The following is a 20,363-nucleotide window of genomic DNA, read 5'->3' as shown; positions in this document are numbered from 1 at the left end:
CGCGCCTTGGTAAATCAACTTTAATCAGCGTAGATGGAAGGGGAGAAGACAGGTTTGAAGAAGGATTTTTAAGCCTTGGGACAATTGAGACATGGATTGCGTGTGTGTGCCATTCAGAGGATGAATGAGCAAGACAAAATATTTAAGTGCCTTTGAACGGGTTATGGTAGTAGGTCAATCAATCAAATGTATTCATAACGCCCTTTTTACGTCAGCCGATGTCACAAAGTGCTGTACCAGCCTAAATACCACACAGAAAGAACGTTAACTAGGAAACAATTTATGCTCGATCTGGAAATGTGGTTTGAGGCGCCATATCGATTGCTGTGACGCAATGCGTGCCTCCACAGGCAAAATTGAGCTCTTGTACTGCATCGCTGTGCGCCTCTCAACTTTTGTAACAATGTGGAGCGCTCCATAGAGCTCCGTGTTGACGTGATTGGTTGATGGTAGATGGGGGCGGGAGGTCGTGTATAAACACAACCAACTTCCCTGACAACTTCCTTCACAAAAGCTCAGCGAAGCGCAAGAAATATGAATGCCGTGACTTCTGCAGAGGCCATATCACCATAAATGCCGCACGGCTAATGCAGATGCAGATTGACCATGTATTTCCAGAGCCTTTTAAGTGCGTTGTTGAAGCACCTGTCGATACTGATAGAATCGAAAGGCAGCGCTGCTCAGCTTTCTCCATTGAAATATTACCCTATCATTAGAATTATTCCACAGTACTGACCACGGATCAGCTCCCATATAGATATGATCACCTATGGCTGCAAATATTGAGGCAGCTTATTAATGTGTACCCTATTATATAATGCACTGCATCAAGATTTATCACCATGTTGTTGTGGAATTGTTAGATTACTTGTTAGATATTACTTCACTGTTGGAACTAGAAGCACAAGCATTTCACTACACTCCATTAAATCAAATCAAATCAAATTTTATTTGTCACATACACATGGTTAGCAGATGTTAATGCGAGTGTAGCGAAATGCTTGTGCTTCTAGTTCCGACAATGCAGTAATAACATATGTTAACCATGTGTTTGTGACCAATGAAATTTGATTAGATCATTAAACATATTCAGTCAAGAAATAACAGACAGTAGCCTACAATTAGCTAAATATAACTCTATGAAATATATTGGCATGTGTAGCCTGTACTGTATCTACAGTGCCTTGCGAAAGTATTCGGCCCCCTTGAACTTTGCGACCTTTTGCCACATTTCAGGCTTCAAACATAAAGATATAAAACTGTATTTTTTTGTGAAGAATCAACAACAAGTGGGACACAATCATGAAGTGGAACGACATTTATTGGATATTTCAAACTTTTTTAACAATTCAAAAACTGAAAAATTGGGAGTGCAAAATTATTCAGCCCCTTTACTTTCAGTGCAGCAAACTCTCTCCAGAAGTTCAGTGAGGATCTCTGAATGATCCAATGTTGACCTAAATGACTAATGATGATAAATACAATCCACTTGTGTGTAATCAAGTCTCCGTATAAATGCACCTGCACTGTGATGGTCTCAGAGGTCCGTTAAAATAATACGATAACTGCGTATTAAATACATGTGACTGGTCATTTGTTTGAGTCAGAGGACCAAGATGCAAAAAATGATTTTTATTTAATTTATTATTATAGTTTTTTATCCAACCACAGGAGCCCACTCTCAATGTTCAAAATATACCGGAGAGCATAATTTAGCCACAGAGGATCAATAGTTTATAAAAAAGACCTGTGGATTAAGTTTTATCACAAGTGCATACAGGTATCAGTACCAGTCAAAAGCTTGGACACACCTACACATTCCAGGGTTTTTCTTTATTTTTTTGACTATTTTCTACATTGTAGAATAATAGTGAAGACGTCAAACCTATGAAATAACACATATGGTATCAAATGGTGGTCACACCAGGTATTGAATGGTTCTCTGATCCACACCCCTTTGGGCCTTCTGAGGGACGCGGTGGTGTAACGCACTGCATCTCAGTGCAAGTACCTGGTTCAAATCCAGCCTGCAACCCATAGGGCGGTCGCACAATTGGCCCAACGTCATCCGGGTTTGGTTGGGGGAGGCCGTCATTGTAAATAAGAATTTGTTCTTAACTGACTTGCCTATTTAAATAAAGGTTACATATTATATTATATCTTTTTAAGATAGCTGTGATCAACGGATGTATTCCCAGTCATGTGAAATCCATAGATTAGGACCTAATTAATTATTTCAATTGATTGATTTCTTTATATAAACTGTATCTCAGTATAATCTTAGAAATTGTTGCATGTTGCGTTTTATATTTTTGTTCTGTGTAGTGCTAATGACAGCCTGCAGTACCCCGGTCGGCCTTCAACTGGAGTTACTCAATGAAAGGGGGCAGCATAGAGCTAGTCTGCAACGTCATTTCCTGGAGTAGTTCAAACTGCACATGTCGTGTTCGTCTGTATAGCAGAGTGGCGCAGCGGAAGCGTGCTGGGCCCATAACCCAGAGGTCGATGGATCGAAACCATCCTCTGCTAATTGTTTATCTTTAGAACAGCTTTACAGCAAAATGGATTGAAGAGGGGGAAGGAAACACTAGTTAAATTTTTTGCACTTGAAAAGAGAACCTATAAAAAGAAAATCTATAACTCAAAATTAATGTTGTGTTATGCAAAGATCCCATTACAATATGTATATTTGTCAATTCCTTTTATGAAAACCTTTACAACTCTCCATTTCAGGAAGATGATTGCCACATTCAGAATGATTTCCACTCAGGATGATGGATGATTTCCACTCAGTTTGCGATTCACCTCTGTCAATTGAAGAAATTAGAGAGGCTCTGAATTTAATGAAGAATGGGAAATCTCCTGGAACTGATGGCCTGTCAGTTGAATTCTATAGACAGTTTTGGAAGTTACTAGAACACACTATTTTTAATGTTTCAAGATTGCATCGAAAAAGGTGAAATGTTCTCCACTATGAAACAGGGCCTTATTTCATTGATTCTGAAGCCAGATAAAGACCCTTCTCTCATTGACAATTGGAGACCAATTACTTTATTAAATGTTGATTACAAATGGATTCCTCTGGTTTATGCCAAAAGATTAAAGAAAGGAAGAGATCCCATTATAAATGAGACTCAAACAGGTTTTATGAAGGGCCATCACATAAACTCTAACATTAGTTTAGTGATATCTGCGTTTTCTGTGAAAAAGAAGTTGAACCTCTTGGGATTCACCAGGACCGAGTTTGGGAAACTCTGGTATAGCCCATTAGACGCCATCTTAACCGGCTTCAATGAATGCACTATTGAGTTTTTACATAGGAACGAATGGTGTCACGAAATCAATGGCTTTGTCCATTCATAAGAACTTAGACATGCAGTATCGAGCATTGGAGGGCATTATGGCAATTCTAGTATTTACATAACAATAATTTTTTTGTATAATAACTATTTTTCTGAGAATGCACACCAATACAGCATTATGGGTAAATTCAGAGGGTAGCTGATTTCTGGATTACACTTCTACCAAGTATTCGTACCGCTGACACACTTTCATGAGCTGTGTTGAACACAGCTAAACATATATAGAAGTCAGAACAATCCCAGAACATATTCCAGGCTGTGCTAGCAAAACAGTCCTGTAGGGTAGCATCGCGTCATCTGACCACTTCCGTATTGAGCGAGTCACTGGTGCTTCCTGCTTTAGATTTAGCTTGTAAGCAGGAATCAGGAGGATAGAATTATGGTCAGATTTGCCAAAAAGGAGGGCGAGTGAGAGCTTGTGAGTTAATGTCGTAAAACATTGTATATAAATAAAGTTTAGTTTGAATGATGAGGTAATGACCAAGCAGTTTAGGTTATTGTAGGACATTCACAGTTCTGCTGTACAAAGTCTGTTAAATTTTTCCCTTCATTAGAAACAGGAATATCTGGTTGTTTGATTTGGAATGTCTCCAAGGTGATGACAACGGTTGGGCTGATGTAATTGATCCATGAAAATAAATAACATTCCAGAAAAGGTCTCCTTGCTATTGTCCAAGAGTATTTCTCATAAATTCTGACTTAATGCTGCTCATTCATGATATTTATTTAATATTGTATAAAGTAATGATATACTGTCGACTCCTGAGGAGGAAGAGATTATCACAGATCATCCTATACTTATGATAAGGTCCATGCAATTCTGGATCATTGGGAGGGCCCTACCCCATTGAAGTTGACATCTAAAATGGTTAGGTTTATGGTTGTGGTTAAGCTTAGATTTGGGGTTTTGATTAGGGACAGCCCAAGGATCCCGGATAGCATATGATAACCATTGTTTTTATTAATCGTTTCCCTTACCTACTGGCCTGTAGTCTGCCTTGCGCAGTACTAAACTCCCATCCAGCAGGCATATGTCATATGTTTCTGGGTTCGTCACCCACAAGAACAACATATTTCCTACGTTTGCTTAACTGTATACGGAAGTAGGATTAGAAACTAGTTTGTTTTGATTTTGCATTTGGCAAATCTCATTCGACTGAAAATGTCTAAACTACAGTTGTTACGTGTGTTTTTAAATTATCGTTTAACGGCGGCTGCTGTGGAGATTTTTCGGGGCAGTTGAGAAAACGGTAGTGGAGTACCAGGAGGAGAATGATCGGCTACGGAGACTGCTGGGGATCACACCGGATATACAACTATGAAGAATAGGTTTGTATGTAGATCTACTGATAGCTAGCTATAGTTATACTTAATTGATTGTTAAAATGTATCAAATGGTTATCAGTTAAGTTGTTTTTCAATTTAACGTGAATGGATTAAAAAAAAACATAAAAACCAGGAAGTGATTTGAAATTAAAATTTAAAATTGACTACGTTGAGAAGTAATTGAAAATATTCTTCTTTGCAATTATTGAATTGGAATTATAGTTTACCCAGCCTTGAATTTATACGGGCTTAAAAATGTACTCTAACCCCGAGGTCTAAAGTCTGTATAGCAGAGGAGGCTGGTGGGAGTAACTATAGGAGGACATTTCTCATTACTGGGCAGGGGCACTTGGGAACCAGGCTGACCCACTGGGGAGCCAGGCCCAGCCAATCAGAATGAGATTTTCCCCAACAAAAGGGCTTTATTACAGACAGAAATACTCTTAAAGATCCCACAGGTGAAGAACCCGGATGTGGAGGTCCTGTGTTGGCGTGGTTACACGTGGTCTGCGGTTGTGAGGTCGGTTGGATGTACACAACATTATGGTAGAACAATGAACATTACATTCTCCGGCAACAGCTCTGGTGGACATTCCTGCAGGCAGCATGCCAATCCCTCAAAACTTGACACATCTGTGTCATTGTTTTTTGTTGTTGACAAAACTGCACATTTTAGAGTGGCCTTTTATTGTACCCAGCACAAGATGCACCTGTGTAATGATGATGCTGTTTAATCAGTTTATTGATATGCCAAACCTGTCAAGTGGATGGATTATCTTGGCAAAGGAGAAATGCTCACTAACAGGGATATAAACAAATTTGTGCGCACAATTTGAGAGAAATAAACTTTTTGTGCATATGGAACATTTCTGGGATCTTTTATTTCTGCTCATGAAACATGGGACTTAGCTCTATTCCATTTATTTGTATTTAAAAAATCTCCCCAGTCCTTGCCAATGGCAAACATACCCATAACATGATACAGCCACAAACATGCTTATTAAGACTGGTACTCAGTGATGTATTGTGTTGGATTTGCCCCAAACATAACACTTTGAATTCAGGACATAAAGTTAATTTCTTTGCCACATTTTTTTGCAGTAATACTTTAGTGCTTTATTGTAAAAGGGATTTTTTTTTTTGTAAAAATGTTATTCTCTACAGGCTTCCTTCTTTTCACTCTTATCATTTAGGTTAGTTTTGTGAGTAACTACCATTTTGTTGGTCCATCCTCAGTTTTCTTCTATCATAGCCAGTAAACCATTGTAGCTGTTTTAAAGTCACCATTGGCCTCATGGTGAAATACCTGAGTGGTTTCCTTCCTCTCCGGCAACTGAGTTAGAAAGGACGCCTGTATCTTTGTATTGACACACCATCCAAAGTCTAATTAAGTACTTCACCATGCTCAAAGAGATATCCAATGTCTGCTTTTTGAATTTTTACCCATCTACCAACAGGTTCCCTTTTTGTAAGGCATTGACAAACCTACGTCTTTGTGGTTATATCTGTGCTTGAAATTCAGTGCTCGACTGCGGGACCTTACAGATAATTGTATGTGTGGGATACAGAGATTATGTAGTCATTAAAAAATATATGTTAAACACTATTATTGCACACAGTCCAGTCCATGCAACTTATTATGTGACTTTTTAAGCACATTGTTACTCCTGAACTTATAAAGGCTTGCCATAACAAAAGGTTTGAGTATTTATCCACTCAAGACATTTCATCTTTTAATTTGGATTCATTTGTAAACATTTCTAAAAACATAATTCCACTTTGACATTATGGGGTGTTTTGTGTAACCCAGGACTGAGTTTGGGAAACCCTGGGTTAATAAACATTTTTTTTTTACTGAACTAAAATCAACCCCAACCCTGAGGCTTTTCAAGGCGGTAAAAATAACCTCTGCTCCTCCTCTCCTTCCCTCCAGACTCCCTGCAGCTCTCTGTCTCTGAAGAGGAGGTTCCCCCTGAGCAGCAGCACTGTGAGCAGGAGTGGAGCACCAGTCTGGGGCAGGAGGACCCAGAGACCAAACAGATTAAAGAGGAACAGGAGGAAGTCAGGACGAGTTAGGAGGAAGAGCAGCTTCAAGGGGTGGAGGCTGATATCATAGAGTTCATATTCACTCCTTCCTGTGTGTGTGAATGTGAATGTGATCAGGAGGAACCATTTCAGTCCTTGACTCTTCCCCAAACCCAGACTGTGGAGAACAGAGAGAGTGACTCTAAACCATTGGATCTCAAACCTTTTGGCACTGTGACCCACAGTGCCAAAAGTGCCAGGGTTTTGACATTCCCTGTGACCCTCCATATAATTCATACAGCCACAGCTCAGCCGTAAGCAGCAACCCAGTTGGACTTGACATCAGACCACCATTAGATCCCAACCCCACATCAGATTCCAACCCATCAATGAGGGAACACTGTTCCCGAATCCAGCATCACATCTAGACAATCTCACCGCTGCAGTGTCTGTGGTGAAACGATTCCTCTGAGTGCTCACTATCAGAGACATGTAGCTCTCACACAGAAGAAGAAACTCGGCAAACTCTACAATCACCTGTAAACTGAAGGCCTCATGTCCGACTCTGTCATGGTGGTAAACCCTGAACCCTGCCCTGTTTGTGGAAAGACCTTCAAACAAAAAGGACATCTGTCCAGACACATGAGTATTCACACAGGAGAGAAACCATTTTACTGTGGTGACTGTGGGAAAAGCTTCAGTCTCAGGGGTAACCTAACCAGGCATAAGCTGACTCACACAGGAGAGAAACCTGTTAGCTGTGGTGACTGTGGGAAAAGTTTCAGTCTCAAGGGGAACCAAATTAAGCATAAACTGACTCACACTGGAGAGAAAGCATTTAGCTGTGGTGACTGTGACAAACGCTTCAATCAGAAAGGGGACCTAAGGAGGCACAAACTAATTCACACTGGAGATAAACAACTTGGCTGCTCAGTCTGTGGGAAAAGATTCATTCAGAAGACTAATCTGCTGAGGCATGTGGATAAAGTCCACAAAGGAAGAAAACAGGACAGAAACTGAAAGAGGAAAGAACATTAGGACAAAGAGATTGTTTGTCAGGTTAGTGAATAAAAAGGCAGGATGTGGACAAATCTCTTAGGAAGCAACAGCGATATGGCCCTCATCAAATATGCAGACGACATGGCTCTGGTTGCTTGCCTGGAGGTCAAGTCCATCTCCAGCTACTCCCAGTTCATTGACTGCCTCTTGATGTGGTTTGACAGTAGCTTTCTTGACCTCAACGTCACCAGGACCAAAAAACTGTGCCTTGGAGGAAAGAAAGCTGGGAAATGGAAGCCCTTCTCTGGAGCTTGTCACCGTGTAAGGATGTGGAGCAAGTCACACATTTTAAATACTTGGGGACAATTTTCGACCACAAACTTAGCTTCCAGTAAAACATTCCCTCATCTACAAAAAGTCCAGGCAGCTTATTTCCCTACTTAAGAAACAATTCAGTTTTAATGCAAGCAAACACACTGATCATGGTGTACAAATCCCTGATCGAGTGTTCTCAATTACTACATCCCCTTTGGGTATGGGAACCTCTCAGTGAGAAACAGGAGTTAACTGGCACAAGTTGTTCCAGAAAAGCAAATCTGTCCGCAGCAAACGGCCACAACTCCAAGAACTGTAAACACAAAGCATCACAAGGAAAACTGCAAGCATCCTTCCAAACGCTGCCGTCAGGTCGGAGACGACAGGTGGAACTCACAAAGAAGAATGGTCCCCCCAAAAATGTATCCCCTCTGCAGTGACAATCCTTATTAAGGCTGATGAACGGACATGTGAATGTTTGTGAATTTGAATTTGACCGCTTCACGTCAAAGTAGAAAAAAATAACCAGCCATGTATCTATCGTAATTTAAGAGAAATCGTACAATGTACAATTGGTGATGTTCAAAAAAATGTTTTTTTCCCCAAAAAAAGTTACAGATCCACTTGCAGCGTGTTCAGACAAATATTTTTTTAAGTGGGTTTCGGAGGTCTGCGAGATTTCTGTGATTTTCTGAAATAACACACAATAATTCAACGCTCTGTAAATAAGTCCGTTCTTAACATAAAGACTTAAAACTCAATATTCTATAAGAGCCTACCCCAAGGAGGATATGTGTTCCCTTTCAGCTTCCTGTGTCAATGGGAAGTACCTTAAAATGGTGTCTTAGTGGCTGTTTTGAAGGGTTAAAAAGGTCAGATCTTTTCAAAACTTTATATGTGTGATTAGGCAACCCTCATGAACTGTAAATCAGTCATTTCCCCCAACAGATGTAAAAGAAAAGCTCTCTCTCACACACACACACACACACACACACACACACACACACACACACACACACACACACACACACACACACACACACACACACACACACAGAGAGAGCAAGGATGGAGTGACACAGTGCGAGGTGTAAAGACACACAGAACCTGCAATGGCATTACCATAATCTCTAGGCTGTGCCGAGTTCAACGAGATGCCCCGCTTGACCGTAGCTTGCTCGGTCTGAGCTCAGCGACCATGAAAAAAGTAGGCCCATAATGAAGTCTGGCCCTAAATTTCAGGTGCTTTTGGGTGACAGAGGGAGAACATTTAGGGTTAGAAGCACAATTTGACTGCAGGAACATTCCTGAGGTCCTCCCGATCTGTGCAAGCCTAACCTTGACCATGTGGCATTAACCTATATATCCATTCAAATACCCCTCTGTATACCCCTCCATATACCCCTCCCTATAGCCCTCTATATACCCATTCATATCACCCTCTATATACACATTCATATAGCCCTCTATATACCCCTCTATTAAAGTGACTAGGCACAGGATAGATGGGTGTGTAGCGAGTGTGAAAGTGCGTGTGTTGGGGCGTCTGAGTAGAGTCCAGTGTGTGGGTAGAGTCCAGTGTGTGGGTAGAGTCCAGTGTGTGGGTAGAGTAAGTGTGTGGGTAGAATCCAGTGTGGGTAGAGTCCAGTATGTGGGTAGAGTCCAGTGTGTGGGTAGAGTCCAGTGTGTGGGTAGAGAGTCAGTGTGTGGGTAGAGTCCAGTGTGTGGGTAGAGTCCAGTGTGTGGGTAGAGTCAGTGTGTGGGTAGAGTCCAGTGTGTGGGTAGAATCCAGTGTGGGTAGAATCCAGTGTGGGTAGAGTCCAGTGTCTGGGTAGAGTCCAGTATGTGGGTAGAGTCCAGTAGGTGGGTAGAGTCCAGTGTGTGGGTAGAGTCCAGTGTGGGTAGAGTCCAGTGTGGGTAGAGTCAGTGTGTGGGTAGAGTCCAGTGTGGGTAGAGTCAGTGTGTGGGTAGAGTCAGTGTGTGTAGAGTCCAGTGTGTGTAGAGTCCAGTGTGTGGGTAGAGTCCAGTGTGTGGGTAGAGTCCAGTGTGTGGGTAGAGTCCAGTGTGTGGGTAGAGTCCAGTGTGTGGGTAGAGTCCATTGTGTGGGTAGAATCCAGTGTGTGGGTAGAGTCCAGTGTGTGGGTAGAGTCCAGTGTGTGGGTAGAGTCCAGTGTGTGGGTAGAATCCAGTGTGTGGGTAGAGTCCAGTGTGTGGGTAGAGTCCAGTGTGGGTAGAGTCCAGTGTGTGGGTAGAGTCCAGTGTGTGGGTAGAGTCCAGTGTGTGGGTAGAATCCAGTGTGTGGGTAGAGTCCAGTGTGTGGGTAGAGTCCAGTGTGGGTAGAGTCCAGTGTGTGGGTAGAGTCCAGTGTGTGGGTAGAGTCCAGTGTGTGGGTAGAGTCCAGTGTGTGGGTAGAATCCAGTGTGTGGGTAGAGTCAGTGTGTGGGTAGAGTCCAGTGTGTGGGTAGAATCCAGTGTGGGTAGAATCCAGTGTGGGTAGAGTCCAGTGTCTGGGTAGAGTCCAGTATGTGGGTAGAGTCCAGTAGGTGGGTAGAGTCCAGTGTGGGTAGAGTCCAGTGTGGGTAGAGTCAGTGTGTGGGTAGAGTCCAGTGTGGGTAGAGTCAGTGTGTGGGTAGAGTCAGTGTGTGTAGAGTCCAGTGTGTGGGTAGAGTCAGTGTGTGTAGAGTCCAGTGTGTGTAGAGTCCAGTGTGTGGGTAGAGTCCAGTGTGTGGGTAGAATCCAGTGTGTGGGTAGAGTCCAGTGTGTGGGTAGAGTCCAGTGTGTGGGTAGAGTCCAGTGTGTGGGTAGAGTCCATTGTGTGGGTAGAATCCAGTGTGTGGGTAGAGTCCAGTGTGTGGGTAGAGTCCAGTGTGTGGGTAGAGTCCAGTGTGTGGGTAGAATCCAGTGTGTGGGTAGAGTCCAGTGTGTGGGTAGAGTCCAGTGTGGGTAGAGTCCAGTGTGTGGGTAGAGTCCAGTGTGTGGGTAGAGTCCAGTGTGTGGGTAGAGTCCAGTGTGTGGGTAGAATCCAGTGTGTGGGTAGAGTCCAGTGTGTGGGTAGAGTCCAGTGTGGGTAGAGTCCAGTGTGGGTAGAGTCCAGTGTGTGGGTAGAGTCCAGTGTGTGGGTAGAATCCAGTGTGTGGGTAGAGTCCAGTGTGTGGGTAGAGTCCAGTGTGGGTAGAGTCCAGTGTGGGTAGAGTCCAGTGTGTGGGTAGAGTCCAGTGTGTGGGTAGAGTCCAGTGTGTGGGTAGAGTCCAGTGTATGGCTACACCATGGTGCTACCCTACAGAGTGCTGTTGAGGCTACTGTAGACCTTCATTGAAAAACAGTGTGTTTTAATCAATTATTTGGTGACGTTAATATTTTTTGTATAGTTTTATCTAAAAAGGATAACTTTTTTAATGTTTCACAATTTTCATTTTTCTGAAATTCACCTAGGAGGATGGTTCTCCCCTTTCTCCTCTGAGAAGCATCTGCTGATGTTAATCATATGCCATGGCTGTCTCAGTCACCAGATCTCAAACCAATTGAACACTTCTGGGAGATTCTGGAGCAGCGCATGAGACAGCGATTTCCAACACAAAATAATGGAATAATTATTTAATATATAACTGGGCAAGTCAGTTAAGAACAAATTCTTATTTACAATTACGGCCTACCGGCACAGGGGCAGAAGGACAGGTTTTTACCTTGTCAGCTTGGGGATTTGATCCACCAACCTTTCAGTTACTGGCCTAACGCTCTAACGCTCTAACCTCTAGGCTACTTGATGCCCCACAATCCTGCCAAGAGGGTTCCAAACACTTGTAGAATCTCTGCCAAGAGGGTTCCAAACACTTGTAGAATCTCTGCCAAGAGGGTTCCAAACACTTGTAGAATCTCTGCCAAGAGGGTTCCAAACACTTGTAGAATCTCTGCCAAGAGGGTTCCAAACACTTGTAGAATCTCTGCCAAGAGGGTTCCAAACACTTGTAGAATCTCTGCCAAGAGGGTTCCAAACACTTGTAGAATCTCTGCCAAGAGGGTTCCAAACACTTGTAGAATCTCTGCCAAGAGGGTTCCAAACACTTGTAGAATCTCTGCCAAGAGGGTTCCAAACACTTGTAGAATCTCTGCCAAGAGGGTTCCAAACACTTGTAGAATCTCTGCCAAGAGGGTTCCAAACACTTGTAGAATCTCTGCCAAGAGGGTTCCAAACACTTGTAGAATCTCTGCCAAGAGGGTTCCAAACACTTGTAGAATCTCTGCCAAGGTGCATTGAAGCTGTTCTTGCTCAACGCCCTATTAAGACATTTTATGTTGGTGTTTCCTTTATTTTTGCAGTTACCTGTAATTTCTATAACGAAAAAGAAGAAGAATCTTTGTGTTCTTAGATCGTAATTATAGTTGATATGGTGCTCTTCCATGTCCAAGGTCTGTGGCATTGATGAATAAATAATATAATTTTTACTTTAAGTCAGATGTTTATATGTTATGTATAACCTCGTCCCCAGCCTTGAATTGCTGGCGTATAGAGCCTTGTGACACTGTGGGACAGTTTGGAATTTAGGGGGTGTGGATCTACTGAGTGACATGCTAATCAATTCCGATTCTGAGCGAATCACACGACTATGAGGTGCGGCTCTAAATCGAGGCGGTAGAGGGACAGTTGCATTAAATGGGACTTTATATGTTCAAAACTATTTCTAAGATGCGCACTTCCGGATTTTCCGAACTCACTTCATGTTTAAATCACTTGAAACTCCCCAATGGAAATAAATGAATAGTGAACAAACGATTGGAACCATTTCTGTGTTTGACCACTTTCAATCAATAGAATAAAATAAGATGAGTAAAAAAAAAAAGAAGATGGGTATCGGAATACAAACGTCAACAACATTCAACAATAACAAAAAGTTAATTTTGAGTATGAGTATGAGTATGATTTGACCGCTTATGACAACATCACTGTGGCACAATATTGTAGGAAGCTCACAGGTCTGTTGTTCAAAGTCTGTGGATGTTTTCACGTCATTAGGAGCAGGAATGTGCCGGTTGTTTTTGAAGTCTCTCAGGGGTGATGACAGAATGTTCTGACTGATGTTACATGCATTTAAAGAAATCTTTCTTTCCACCCGTCTTCTCATCCATTTTCACCTAATGCTGTTCGTTCATAATATTGTTTGAATATTTGGGGAAATAACGATATACATTTGAATCCCGATGAGTGCATTTAAAAATATATATATAAATGCAAACTCTGTTTAAGTGAGCAACAGTGTTTTTCCAGTCCCAATTCAATATCATTCTTCATAATATCCTCTTGATAACTGCATTCTCTGGTTTTGCGCATGCTGTCACATCAGTCCCAAGCAAGTACTGTTGTCAGGAGTGTTACAATGTGTTGTCTTTCCATTCAGTTCATACAAGAAATTAACATCTTAGATCACCCTATTACGTATTCTAAACACCCCCCCCCCCCCCCCATGTAGTTATCTATTTCCATTATCACTTGTCTGTACCTCGAAGTAAAACCCGTGGTTGTATACATAAATAATATTGATACATTTCAAATATACTTTCAAGAAAACATCTCCTTGCATTTTTGTCCAGGATTATTTATCATAAATTCTGACCTATAATGGTGCTCATTCATTATTATTCATGTAATGCTGTATAGAGTAATGATATACAGACGACTCCTCATGATGAATTGAGATAACCCTATACTTATGAACACCACTGTCTGTCAACATGTAGTTATCGTTTCTCTTTACCACTAGTCTGTAGGCTGTTTTGCACAGTATTAAACTCCCATTCAGCTGGCGGCGCTGTTGTGCGTTCCCAAGTGTGCCACCCACTAGAGCGAAGGAGTTTTTAAAAAATCCTTGACTTAAACACGGAAGTAGGATTGGAAACGAGTTTACATTACAAACACATACTGACTGAACTGAATAGGCTACACAAAGCTAATTTGTCTGAAAATGTCTGAACTACAATTGTTGCGTGTGTTTTTGAATGATCGTTTAACGGCGGCTGCTGTGGAGATTTTCGGGGCAGTTGAGAAAACGGTAGTGGAGTACCAGGAGGAGAATGATCGGCTACGGAGAATGCTGCGGATCACACCGGAGATACAACTATGTAAAATAGGTAAGACTCAGTGGCTGTCGGTGCCATTTAAGATGAGGGAGGACTATTATTGGGATTTATGCGCATTGGCTTATTTCTGTTACAGCATATTGGATGACTCATTCATATTCCATTCACCCAGCTCAATGTAACATCGATATGTTTTAGCTACTACATAATACTCAAATGTCACCTATACCCATCATGAGGTTGCTACAACCTAGCCTATGAATGAATGGAAGTTGACAAAATAGGTGCACACAGATCTAGAGAAAAAAATTGAGGCGACACGTGGACAGACAGTGACACATAAAATACGACCTTGCCTGCATCTACCTTATCTAGGTTGTAATCATTAGTCCAACAGTTGAAAACGAGAGTTTCTATTGGGCAAATTCAGTTAAGTTTATCCTTGTTCCATTTAAGAAACGTTTTTCAACCGAGTCGGCGGAATGAATAAACTCTTGATCACACACAAACACTGTTTACTTTCATAACAGCCACATACAAACAGCTCGTGGTATTCCTTCTCGCAACTATGAGCTCTCCTCCTCTCACCTTTTCCCTTCGCTTGTGGACTTCAATGCACAACACCAGCTTTCTGTGACCAGGTGAAAAAACCTTACCAAGCCAAACCATCATATCATAGCCTCTACACACAGCCTTCATCGTTGTCACCTTATTATAACGTCATTGTCAACTTTACTAATATAACTAACACGTTAGTAAACCTGCTACCATCATACAATATAGTGTACAGTCATTAAGCATTTTAGCAGTTACTCCGGCGGGCCCCGGTGGCAATACATTCGTAAAACCAAAAGCTTACCTTCACTTGGAAGAGTTCCTGTATTGGAAAGCCATAGCCAGCTAGCTAACATAGCATCCTTCTCTGTTGGATAGCCATAGCCAGCTAGCTAACATAGCATCCCTCTGTTTGAGCCAGGTGTTTGAGTAGGCTAAACTAGCTAGCAACATTAGCAAGCTATGTAACTGAAGTTAAATAAATAAATAATCTCTCTCTCTCTTGCTTCTCCATTTAAGAAAATAATTTGTTAAAAACTGTTAAACTACTGTCTCTCTCTCTTTGAGCCAACTATTCACCACATTTTATGCACTGCAGTGCTAGCTAGCTGTAGCTTATGCTTTTAGTACTAGATTCATTCTCTTATCCTTAGACTGGGTGGACATGTCAATTCATGCTGCAGAACTCTGATAGGTCAGAGGACGTCCTCCGGAAGTTGTCACAATTACTGTGTAATTATATGGAATAGGGTGAGAACCATGAGCCTCCTAGGTTTTGTATTGAAGTCAATGTACCCAGAGGAGGACGGAAGCCAGCTGTCCGACCGGCTACACCATGCTGAGGCTACTGTAGACCTTCATTGCAAAACAGTGTGTTTATATCAATTATTTGGGGGCATGTGAATATATTTAGTATAGTTTTATATAAAAAGGATAACTTTTTAAATGTTTCACCATTTTTATTTTTATGAAATTCACTGAGGAGGACGGCCTTATAATAGGTTAGTATGGGCTCCCGAGTGGCGCAGCGGTCTAAGGCACTGCATCTCAGTGCTAGAAGCATCACTACAGGCCCTGGTTCGATTCTAGGCTGTATCACAACCCGGCCGTGATTGGGAATCCCATAGGGCGGCGCACAATTGGCCCAGCATTGTCCAGGTTTGGCCGGGGTAGGCAGTCCTTGTAAAATAAGAATTTGTTCTTAACGGACTTGCCTAGTTAAATTAAGGTTGAATACAATAAAGTATGTAAATCTACTGGTATGTATATAATTCTGCTCAATTAGTAAACTGGTTAGGCAAATAGAGATCACCATTTAACAAAAAAAAATGTCATAATTTGTTTTTTAATGTTTCTAACGCTCATTAATCTACCTAGCTAGCTAAACAACTAATTGCTCTCTCTCCATTTATTTATCTTTATAAATAATATATACGGCAATTCGGCTTTAAGCTGTGTAGCCTTTTAAGATAAAATGAACCAATAAACAATTCATATGTATGATTAAATTGTGGTCTGTGTCATGCAATTTGAAATGGCTAGCTGAGAGAACTCGACTCCACCATATATATACATCAGTTGTGTTGAGTGCCGGCGGAGTCTACCTCCGATTACGTCGTCACTTACTGTATCAGTCCAAACTGTAAACATTTCCGTTCTTTAATGCCTCGTACCTGTGTTTGACCTCGTACCTGTGTTTGACCTCGTACCTGTGTTTGACCTCGTACCTGTGTTTGACCTCGTACCTGTGTTTGACCTCGTACCTGTGTTTGACCTCGTACCTGTGTTTGACCTCGTACCTGTGTTTGACCTCGTACCTGTGTTTGACCTCGTACCTCGTGTTTGACCTCGTACCTCGTGTTTGACCTGTGTAGCTGTGTTATTTTTCTTTGTGTGCTTTAATCCGTAGTTCAAACGTTAATAAATGTATAATAAATATAGTTAAGACCACCATTATGTGGTTTAAAAATCTTGGAATGTAATCATTTCAAAGAAGAAGCATTTTTATATTTGACATTCAATTAAATGCATGAAGTCCCACCAAAATGTCTGAATTCCATGGATTGTCTTATTATACAATTGTTTACGTGTAATTGTTGACCTTTTATCAATTTTAACTACTTTTTGCTACTGTATAGATGACCTCTGCTCCTCCTCTCCTTCCCTCCAGACTCACTGCAGCTGTCTGTCTCTGTCTCTGAAGAGGACGTTCCCCCTGAGCAGCAGCATTGTGAGCAGGAGTGGAGCCCCAGTCTGGGACAGAAGGACCCAGAGATCACACTGATTAAAGAAGAACAGGAGGAACTCAGGACCAGTGAGGAGGAAGAACAGCTTCAAGGACTCTTTGATACGAATTACTCCATATTCACTACTTCCTGTTTGAAAAATGAATGTGATCAGAAGGACCCACTTCCGTCCTTGACTCTTCCCCAAAACCAGACTGTGGATAACAGAGAGCGTGAATCTGAACCAGTGGATCCTAAACCTTTTGGCACTGTGACCCACCTAAGGGGTCTGGACATTCCCTGTTACCCTCCAGATAATCAGAACAATGCCTCCAGCTACAGTACAGCCATAAGCAGCGACCCAGTAGAACTTGACAGTAGTCTACCATTTGATCTCAACCCACCATTCGGGGAACTCTCTTCCAAACTCAGCACCACATCTAGAATAACTCACCACTGCCGTGACTGTGGTGAAATGTTTGCTCTGAAAGCTGACCTGCAGAGACATGTGACTCTCCCCAAGAAGAGACCCTGCGAATGCAGCTTCTGCAAAAAACGCTACAACTCCACCTGTAAACTGAAGGCCCATGTCCGACTCTGTCACGGTGGGAAACTCTGCACCTGCCCCTTTTGTGGCAAGATCTTCAAACAAAAAGGACATCTGTCCACTCACATGAGAATCCACACAGGAGAGAAACCATTTACCTGTGGTTACTGTGGGAAGAGCTTTATTCAGAAGGGGGACCTAAGGAGGCATATACTGACTCACACAGGAAAGAAACCATTTAGCTGTGGTTACTGTGGGAAAGGCTTCATTCGCAAAGAGCACCTAACTGCACATGTACGGACTCACACTGGAGAGTAATCATATGGCTACTTACATGGTCTGTGGTAAAAAATATTAATTCAGAAGGTAAACCTGCTGACGCATGTGAAAAACAGAATGAAAACGCAAAGGAGAAAGAAAATTAGGACAAAGATCTCCTATCAGAAGATGGGGATTAAAAAGGGAGGATGTGAACAACACTCTTAGAAAAGCAAAGAAAGACAGGACAAAGATCTCCTATCAGAAGATGAGGAATAAAAATGGAGGATGTGAACAACACTCTTAGAAAAGCAAAGCTACTCTGGATCATTCCTGCTGTGGGTTTCAGATAAATAGATACGTGATGGATTTACTTTAGTAAAATGTTTTGTGTAAATAAAGTTTGATGTCAATTAAAACATTTGATAATGAACAAACCGTAGTGCCTGTATTATGGGAATCTCACAGATCTGCTGTTCAGAGTCTTATGTGTTATGTGTAGTAGGGTTGTTATGGTGACCATATTACCGCCACACCAGCAGTCACGAGTCACGAAGGCAGTCAAATTCCACCTGACCTCTTAGTTACGGTAATTAGGCTTCTCCAAGCTCTGATGCTGCTGATAGTTATTAGTAGCCTACCAAACTTGCTAACTGCCGGGTACTCAAGCACTCTATTGTCCCTCTAATCACCATGACATCAATGCAAATGTATTCGAAAATCGAATCAAACACTTCATGAGAGCCCATGTTGCGCAATATGTCAATAAGCTAAGCAATTGCGGGAGAAAACGGAGTGATTGCCTCTACTAAAAAGAGGAGGATCCCATCAGCTTTCCATAGGATAGGCCTACTATATTTATTTTTTAAACTTTCCTAATATTAACCACATTGCTTATATTTACAACGGGAGTATAGCCTACCTGGCTGCCATGAAAATAAACCCCTCGCTATTTAAGGGCATAGATGATATGTCATTTTTCCATCTGCCCCTGTTTCGATACAGGTGCATGTTAATGGTCCATTCTAAATCAAAACAAATGTCACACATATTACTTAGTATATGCAAAGACAAGATCAAATCAAGAATAGTCTGATGGGTGACAAAATTAGCCCAACACTTGATTTCACAGCTCAAAAAAATAAAGGGAAACACTTAAACAACACAATGTAACTCCAAGTCAATCACACTTCTGTGAAATCAAACTGTCCACTTAGGAAGCAACACTGATTGACAATAAATTTCACATGCTGTTATGCAAATGAAATAGACAACAGGTGGAAATTATAGGCAATTAGCAAGACACCCCCAATAAAGGAGTGGTTCTGCAGGTGGTGACTACAGACCACTTCTCAGTTCCTATGCTTCCTGGCTGATGTTTTGGTCACTTTGGAATGCTGGCGGTGCTTTCACTCTAGTGGTAGCATGAGACGGAGTCTACAACCCACACAAGTGGCTCAGGTAGTGCAGCTCATCCAGGATGGCACATCAATGCGAGCTGTGGCAAGAAGGTTTGCTGTGTCTGTCAGCGTAGAGTCCAGAGCATGGAGGCGCTACCAAGAGACAGGCCAGTACATCAGGAGACGTGGAGGAGGCCGTAGGAGGGCAACAACCCAGCAGCAGGACCGCTACCTCCGCCTTTGTGCAAGGAGGAGCAGGAGGAGCACTGCCAGAGCCCTGCAAAATGACCTCGAGCAGGCCACAAATGTGCGTGTGTCTGCTCAAACGGTCAGACACAGACTCCATGAGGGCCCGACGTCCACAGGTGGGGGTTGTGCTTACAGCCCAACACTATGCAGGACGTTTGGCATTTGCCAGAACACCAAGAGTGGCAAATTCGCCACTGGCGCCCTGTGCTCTTCACAGATGAAAGCAGGTTCACACTGAGCACATGTGACAGACGTGACAGTCTGGAGACACCGTGGAGAACGTTCTGCTGCCTGCAACATCCTCCAGCATGACCGATTTGGCGGTGGGTCAGTCATGGTGTGGGGTGGCATTTATTTGGGGGGCCGCACAGCCCTCCATGTGCTCACCAGAGGTAGCCTGACTGCCATTAGGTACCGAGATGAGATCCTCAGACCCCTTGTGAGACCATATGCTGGTGCGGTTGGCTCTGGGTTCCTCCTAATGCAAGACAATGCTAGACCTCATGTGGCTGGAGTGTGTCAGCAGTTCCTGCAAGAGGAAGGCATTGATGCTATGGACTGGCCCGCCCATTCCAGCCCAGACCTGATTCCAATTGAGCACATCTGGGACATCATGTCTCGCTCCATCCACCAACGCCACATTGCACCACAGACTGTCCAGGAGTTGGCGGATGCTTTAGTCCAGGTCTGGGAGGAGATCCCTCAGGAGACCATCCGCCACCTCATCAGGAGCATGCCCAGGCGTTGTAGGGAGGTCATACAGGCACGTGGAGGCCACACACACTACTGAGCCTCATTTTGACTTGTTTTAAGGACATTACATCAAAGTTGGATCAGCCTGTAGTGTGGTTTTCCACTTTAATTTTGAGTGTGACTTCAAATCCAGACCTCCATGGGTTGATAAATTTGATTTCCATTGATAATTTTTGTGTGATTTTGTTGTCAGCACATTCAACTATGAAAAGAAAACAGTATTTAATAAAAATATTTCATTCATTCAGATCTAGGATGTGTTATTTTGGTGTTCCCT

General features: G+C 42.4%; 1 pseudogene; it reads left to right on the top strand.

Moving 5' to 3' along the window:
• Nucleotides 1–4,524: 4,524 nt before the first annotated feature.
• On the top strand, nt 4,525–17,835 carry LOC139415831 (chorion transcription factor Cf2-like; annotated as a pseudogene).
• The last annotated feature ends 2,528 nt before the right edge of the window (nt 17,836–20,363 follow it).

The sequence above is a fragment of the Oncorhynchus clarkii genome, chromosome 9 (genome assembly GCF_045791955.1).
Source record: "Oncorhynchus clarkii lewisi isolate Uvic-CL-2024 chromosome 9, UVic_Ocla_1.0, whole genome shotgun sequence".
In the NCBI taxonomy this organism is placed as follows: domain Eukaryota; kingdom Metazoa; phylum Chordata; class Actinopteri; order Salmoniformes; family Salmonidae; genus Oncorhynchus; species Oncorhynchus clarkii.
This window is presented reverse-complemented; position numbering and strand designations above follow the sequence as displayed.